Source organism: Pelecanus crispus, chromosome 10 (assembly GCF_030463565.1).
Source record: "Pelecanus crispus isolate bPelCri1 chromosome 10, bPelCri1.pri, whole genome shotgun sequence".
NCBI classification, from domain to species: domain Eukaryota; kingdom Metazoa; phylum Chordata; class Aves; order Pelecaniformes; family Pelecanidae; genus Pelecanus; species Pelecanus crispus.
In genome coordinates, this window is record NC_134652.1 from 4583448 (window position 1) to 4591109 (window position 7662).

The following is a 7662-nucleotide window of genomic DNA, read 5'->3' on the forward strand; positions in this document are numbered from 1 at the left end:
AATTTATATGCAGTTTTAATGCAAGAGGATGCCTAATTTTGCAAACGTTCTACGCAGCAAGAAGTCAAACATTCAGGAGGTTACAGATCTTAGGATACATCTGAAATACAAGAACTGACAATGAACTTTAGGTTAGGATGTAGACCTAAATATAAACAGACTCTTCTGCAAAAGCTGAAAACTCACCACAGAATTAACAGGTATTTGATGATACTAAACATCCACTCTTTCTGCTGGTTTTTTTTTTTATTTTTATGTTTATCCCCCGAAGAATTTTGTGCTCTTAACCACTGCAGTTAATCCCGCTGTGTAACTTGCGAAGTACAAGTTTCCATTTTATTTGTTACTCATCTCAAATGGGTCAGACTACATATAGCTCTATTAAATTTCTGACTAAAAGCTAGGAAAACTTTAACTACTGAAAACGATAAAAACAATAGCAGCGGCTTGCAGTTCAGTCCTCTTTCTTATTTCAGGAGCGCGTTACATTTTTTTTGCGGGGGGGTGGAGGGGTGGGTGATTTTGTTTTAAACTCAATTACGAGCAAACATCTATTTAGATGAGATGTTACTACATATTAGGATGGACTAAATACAACTGCTTACTTAGAAACCAATACCATTTGGGAAAATGAGAGTAAGCAGATCAACAGTTATATAATATGCAGCATCTCCCACACAGTACTAATCAAAAACCAAGCAATGTGACTCAAAATAATGAGCTATGATAGAATATTCGCATAAATACAGCCAGCAACATTTAGTGAATCTGATCATCATGAAGAGTCAGCAACAGATGAATACCGACTCAAGATAAGATGTACAACACAGTAACAAACATAACGCAATAAAACACAACAGGATTGTTAAAACTTCATTTTTAAGACACTTGCATCAGACAAAATACACAAGTTGAACCAGAGGATCCTTTACAAAAAGTGAGGTCAAATACAAAAAAATACTTTATCTGTGTTTAGACTATATGCCTAAAACATGAGACTCATTTTGGTTTAGATCTCAGCCATGAGGAAAACCAGATGTCACTCTCTGACTAAAAACACACTGTGGAGTCAGACATCAAAACCTAAAAACACTTAAACCTGTCCAACAACCAGGGAACATTATATAAAGACTTGTACGTTTGACATTCAATTCTAGTAATTATCCTCTGGACCTCCTCAATACTGGCTGACCATAAATTAGATCATGGCTAGATGCAGACAGATTCACCATTTGGTGGAGAAAAACCACCTGCCTCCAAATGAAACAAGGAAACACACACTCAACATCAACTATTGTGTACTTTCCTCCTAATTAATGGCAAGCCACTTTCAGATACAGTTAAGGACCATCTTTGGTATACACATTTGCAATTGAGCCCAATTGCCTTTAAGACTAGTTCCAGCTCAAGTAAGACATACAAGCTACACTGATTTTATCCAGCTCTTCTTAAGACACTAGTGAGACAGCAAAGTAAAAAAAAAGGGGACAGGAGGGTGGAAGAGAGAGAGAAGCAAAAATGGTATTATCACAGCACACAAAACCCACTACTGTGTATGTCGCTGCTTAACATAGCGCAAAGAACTGGCATCAAATATCACAGGGAAAACAAATTCAACCTCCTTCTAAAGGAGTGATATCAGGTTTTGTTTTGGTTTTTTAAATCACTATTTTTTTAACCTTATGATTAGCAATCTGTATTTTGCTCGCAATACATGTCCAACAGCTCCAAGATCACTGCAAGGAACTCTGAGCTGCTACAAAGTTTCAGAGTAACAGCTCTAAAACAGTAACCCACCTGCTTTTGGGGAGTGGGAATAACTTTCTGCTAGAGACGACACTGAACAACCTTCTTTAAATAAACCATTTAAAAGCTATGAGGTGACAATTATTTTTATCCCTGCCAAGCTAAACAGTAATGCGGAGGTCAAAAAAAAAAATGTAAATAGTGCAGCAGACCATCCCAACCCTTCAGCAAGATAAAAATCATGGAATCATAGAATCGTTTTGGTTGGAAAAGACCTTTAAGATCATCCAGTCCAACCATTAACCTAACAAATCAGCTTCCCGACAAGCACACAGTAAGGGGAAGCCTTTGTAGCCAAAACATAAACCCACAGGCCCATCCGACAGAAGGCATAAATGCCAATCAGACATTGTTAAAACACCTAGCACAAAGTAGTCCTGATTTAGCATGGTAGTGAGAACTAAAAAAAAAAAAAAAAACCACCACCACCAGAAAATAAAAGACCTAGCATGAAAATAAGCGCATACTCAACACTTCTTGAAACTGCAGAAGACTTAAGACTCGGAGCTGTAGATTGAAGCTGTTTCAGGGGAGTATTCAGATAGCAGCAACTAATAAATTTGCCAGCTGTCTCCACTGAATCCCTGCTTAGATACTGGGAAGATGAATGGAGACAGAAGTAGTACTTTCAAGCCCATTAGCCTGAAAGCAGTACAAGTCAACACTCACACAATGCACTTACAGTCTTTACAACCACAAGAAATAGGATTCTCTCATAAACCAATCACCTTCAAAGAGCAAATTTCCTATTTTTTGCTAGAATTATCCACATTTATGAAATTTCTGACAGTCATTTTTCTTCCCAGATAATCAACTGACTATGCACCAAGAGCCACATGGTTTTCCAATGAATGGACCCACAAAAGTACACACAACTTCAAAGCCACTAAAAGATTACTTGATCATAATATTTTCTACTGAAAACAAAACAGACCACTCAGGTTTATTTTTCTTTCCAGTCACCTAAACCATGGTTCTGACAGTTTTCTTTAGCTCTGGAAAGCTAACTCCTGAATATCTAGAAGATAGCAGAACACCAACGTAACTTAAAAAAGTTTCTTAATGTCTGCAAACTCCCCAGTAACTCGGGCTTTTTCTGTTAAGAACAAGATTAAGCATGCTAAATCAAATCGAAGTCAAAGAATCACATGGAGGATTTTAAACCTTAACATTTGTTTACAAAAATAATGGCAAACATAACCCAAATAATACATCACCATGTATTGGCTTCTGGCACAGTGGAAGGAAGGAGAATAAAAAGACGACGACTGCAGCCTCCTTGCTCACAACTGACAGTCTCGGAAAGAAGTCTTATTTACACTTACCAAAACAGTCACAGGCCCATCCTTCCAGTCCCCCCATCCCCTGGACAGCAGGTTGCACATCTGCTATTCATTTTGTACCTAGCTCTCATTCACTTCAAGTATTTTCAGCTCAATTCTGAACTCAACCTTAAAGACAGATGTAAATTCTGTGCCTTCTCCAGCATTTGCCCTAGAAGTACTAACTTTCATTGATTTAAAATGCACATGTGAATACAAGCAAAATCAGCAGCCATTCTCAGCAAAAAAAAAAATTCCACCTTACCAGGAATAATAAAAAAAATAAGATGCAATAGTATCCCTGTCATAAGAATAAGCAGAACAGATGATATCAGGAAAACCAAAGGGAAAAATGCCAACTTCGCTATATCTGCTGTACAGCAGAAGATGCAAAAGGGCTGCAAACTCGGCTGCTTCATAGGCAAGAAGCTCTGCACATACCAGGAAGTACCACTCTTTCCAGTGCAGTACCCTCCCATGCTCCCCGTAAGAAAATCTACCATGCCTTCTGCTTTCTCAGACCAAGGTCTCCGTATCAGGCCCCTCTTGAAGACAGCTCCTTCCTCAGACGTCGCTGCACTCATTCCCTACTCTACCCCCCCACACACACCTCTACTCCCTCTGGTCTCCACCAAAATGAGTTTCCACATAAACGGGACAGCAGCACAGGAAAAAAGTTGTTTTGAAAAATGCCAGGTGGATACAACTCCAGTTTGACTACAGAGCTTCTGAAAAACCTGCCCATGCCACAAAAGAAGGAAATACAAAATCATCCGTGTTATTAGAGACTAACATGTTCTCAGAATTGCTGCTGAAGTACTACAGTAGCTCTTTTAAAGTATATTAATTGTTAGACACTGAAGAGATAACAGTCCTATTATTAAACTTGTATCTCAAGAAAGTTCCAAAAGAATTAGCTACGTACGTATGAGGAGCTGTGCTTCAGCAATTGATGATGCAAAAATGAACAGTCACAAAATCAATCCGATTCTGTGCAAGTTGAAGCAACGTCAGCTATGCAAGAAGTACTATGAAAAAGAGTAAGTACCAGGAAAGTATCTGAATTCCTAAGGCACGAGATCTGAATTAGTAGATAGAAGTTCCCTTCTTAAGGTATCACAAATTCCATTCAACTGACATTACAAAGTTATAATTATCTGTTATTTAACTAATTTTACCAAGCTACGCCATTTGACAAGTGAAGTGGTAAGCTCTTCATCATCAACCTTGCCTCACTTCCCTCTTCATGTATAGTACTAGTTTAAAAAAAAACAACAAATTTTTAAGAACTCTATTATAGCTAAGCCAGCCATTTTCAGCTGCCAAACTAAAGTTTAGTTCCATTTTAGTACCAGGAGACTGTGGATCATAATTCATGCAGTTAAAATGAGGATTACAATAATTACTTGTTGACGTAAATTTTGAAGAGCTCAAAATAACCCAGTCTTCAAATTTTGGGGGGAAGAAGGGGCACGAGATTACTAACAGAACTGGCAGTAGCAGTTTAAATGCTTTGCTGCAATTAGGAGATGGTACATCATGATAAAGAATGTATTGATCTAAAGTTCTGCACAATCTCAACCCCGTGCAAAACTGATATGGCAAAGAGAAGCTGGAAAGAGAAATGTTAACACCTAAGTTAATACCACATGAAAGAGCCAGTAAATCTCACATTAAAGTGCCTGAGAGTACATTTGATTATTTGATTGACTGTATTAAAAATAACCTCCTATACCATCAGTAAAGTATTTTCTACTTACACTTCTGCCTTAACAACAAACCCATTTGCAAACAACACCAAAGATGGATGGGATTTCCCGTCCCCAAGGAATTTACGTATGGAATGACGTACAATCTGAACAGCCATACACAAGGCTAAGACTGAAAATGTTGCCTTGACCAATTTTGCGTTTTAACTAGTCTCCAATTTAAGTCATGTTTCTGTGATGAATCCCATTGATGCTTTTAGGCCACTCAGTGTTCCAATTAAATTAATATTTTTAATTATACTTCTGAGAAAATGCTAATGGATACAACTCTACAATAACAGATTACGGCCTCATCGGTCAATCCCGTCTGCCCGTCCTTACTTAAGCGGCATAAGAAAAGTAAAGGCAATTTCTTTTTTCTTCAAGAGAATTGCACCAGATTAATTAGAGTGCCACAAATCCTACAACATGCAACACATCCAAAAACATCATTCTCTTAATGCTGCGAGAGACTTAAATCAGAAGTGGTCTTTTAAACATGACATGCTAGACTCCACATGCTGCGACACCAATTCAACTTGGCCTTCAGAAGGAGGCGAATAAAAGAGTTCTAGAACATCTCCCGCTGTTTACCTGTTTCCCCCTCTCCGAGTAACCACTGAAAAAGGGGGGGGAAAAAAAAAAAAGAAATGGGCTTCACAAATCTCTTCTGCAGTCACCAGAGACAAAACGCTAGATGAGAAGGAAAAGCAAAAGTAAGTGCAACAAATCTCCCCTGAACTACTGTTACAAGGTTCTGCTCACACCAGAATCAGCTTTAACAGCATGTTAGAGAAAGGAGGAAGTTAAGGTATTACACAGAAGACATCTCACCCTTCAATTTTTGCATCAACAAACGTACCAATGTGTTAAACTCACGTGCCAGTGCCACCACTTATGACACAGTAGGTAGCCAGTGAGTAGAGACTGTTCAAGCACAGCACAAAGCCCGTCAAACAGCATTTGTTTACTACATTGACCCCCAAGAATTCTAGAAAAAGTTGTCATTATTGTTATCACTGAAAGTCACCATGGCACCAAAAAGTTCTCAGCAGCCATGCTGTGTCTGCCATGCAGGAGACCCAGATTAATTTTCTCCCACCGTTTCTCCGACCCGCTGCTCCTCAGAGAGCGGCGAGTACTCTGGGGACGGAGTGCTCGCGATCGGGGTTGAGGGCTGGAAGGAATGCCGTTTGTCACTCCAAAGGAAGGACTCACAGACACATCCGTGACCTCCACAGAGAAGTTTACCTTATCCTGGCAGGAAGCTGCCGCAGTCCGGGACAGCGAAGGCAGAGTCAGAAAGGCGCTGGAAGCACGGATTCCCAAGGTTTGCCTCGCTCGTTAATCGAGCTTTTCTAAATTTTTTTTTTTTTAAAACTTCAGTTCACGAAAAGGAGCTCGACTTGGAAATACTTCCCACGCCGTGCTTTATTTCTGATAAAGTATCGACAATACGCGATACTGCACTACAGGCGATGCCACGGAAGTTCTGCTATCCAAAATTCACAGATACAAGCAAGCAGCTCCCATCACCTACTCTACCACAGCGTACAGATCAAAACAGGCACATCCAAAAAGGAAAAAAAAAGGGGGAGGGGGGGAAGAAGTGGGAGGCAGCAGAGGCATGATCTCACCCCAGCAGACCGAGGCACTGCAGCCCAGCGTTTGGAGAAGCAGCCACGAGAGAAAAATCCGAGTTTCCTGCCTTTGTACCCAGACTCCCGGTGCCGTAACACAGCTTTCCAAAAGCCGCGTTCCGCGGGGCGCGGGCTGGGACGGAGGGAGAAGCACCGCATCCCGCGGCAGGCGAGCGGGCTGCCCTCCGGCCGGCGCTTCCCGCCGAAGCGACCCCCCCACGCGGGACCCCAGCCGGCCCCGGAGGAGGCGAGTCCCCCCCACACCGCCCCTCGGCCGGGCCGGGCCACCCCCGGCCCCGCAGCGCCCCGCCCCGCCCCGCTCCGCTCCGCCGGCGGCCGGATCCCGGCGGGTCACCGGCCGCGGAACCACGGCGGGCTGGCTCCCCTCGGCTCGCCCCCGCCGCCGGGCCCCCGCGGGGGGCAGCCGGCCGCCCCCCACAGCGCTGCCCGGGGAGGGGAGAGGGGCTTTACCTCACCGCCGCCGGGAGCCGTCCCTCAGGCACACGCTCGGTGCTGGAAGCCGCCTGCGCCCCGCCGCCCCCCCCCCCCCCCCCGGCCCGCTGGCTGCGGCGTCCTCTCCCCGCTCAGGACATGGTCTCTCCCAAGGGCGGCGGGGCTGCCGCGGCCGCGGGCGCTCCCACTCGGCGCGGCGGGGGGAGCCTCTTCGCCCCGCTCCCCGGGCTCCTCTAATGGCGGCGGCTGGAGCGGCCCAAAGCAAAATAAACCCCCATACGGCCCGGAGCCCGCACGTCAGCCCGGCCTGCCGCCCTGCCCGGCGCCCATTGGCGGAGCCTGCGCCTTCCCCTTCCGCCAATCGGAGCGCGCCTCTTTGGGAAGAACGGGTGATGTCATCCCCGCCGCCGGGGAGCCCCGCCCTCTCCCGGCCCCTCAGCCCCGGGGCCCGCCGGGGGATCCGGTCACCGCCGGCCCCGGGCCTGGCCGGCTCCCGCGGCTGCTCCCCCTGCAGCCCTTCCCTCACGCACCGCCCGGGGCCCCAAGGGCCGCCCCTCGCCGGGCCCTCCCTGAGGCAAACCTGGGCCGCGGGACCCACCTCGGTCAGCAGCGGCGGGGAGTAACGCACCGGGGCGGCCTTACAAGTGGAAACAAGACCATCGGCTTGGCTTGACGTCCCCGACCGTAGGTGGT

At 45.1% G+C, this 7662-nt stretch overlaps 1 protein-coding gene across 2 annotated transcripts in view; it reads right to left on the bottom strand.

Moving 5' to 3' along the window:
- ZRANB1 (zinc finger RANBP2-type containing 1) overlaps positions 1-7034 on the bottom strand; it is a 45058-nt gene extending 38024 nt beyond the window's left edge. For both annotated transcript variants that reach the window (XM_075717723.1, XM_075717722.1), the window contains exon 1: positions 6988-7034. The gene's annotated coding sequence lies outside the window, so the exon portion shown is untranslated. The remainder of the gene's footprint in view (positions 1-6987) is intronic.
- Between the last annotated feature and the right edge of the window lie 628 nt (positions 7035-7662).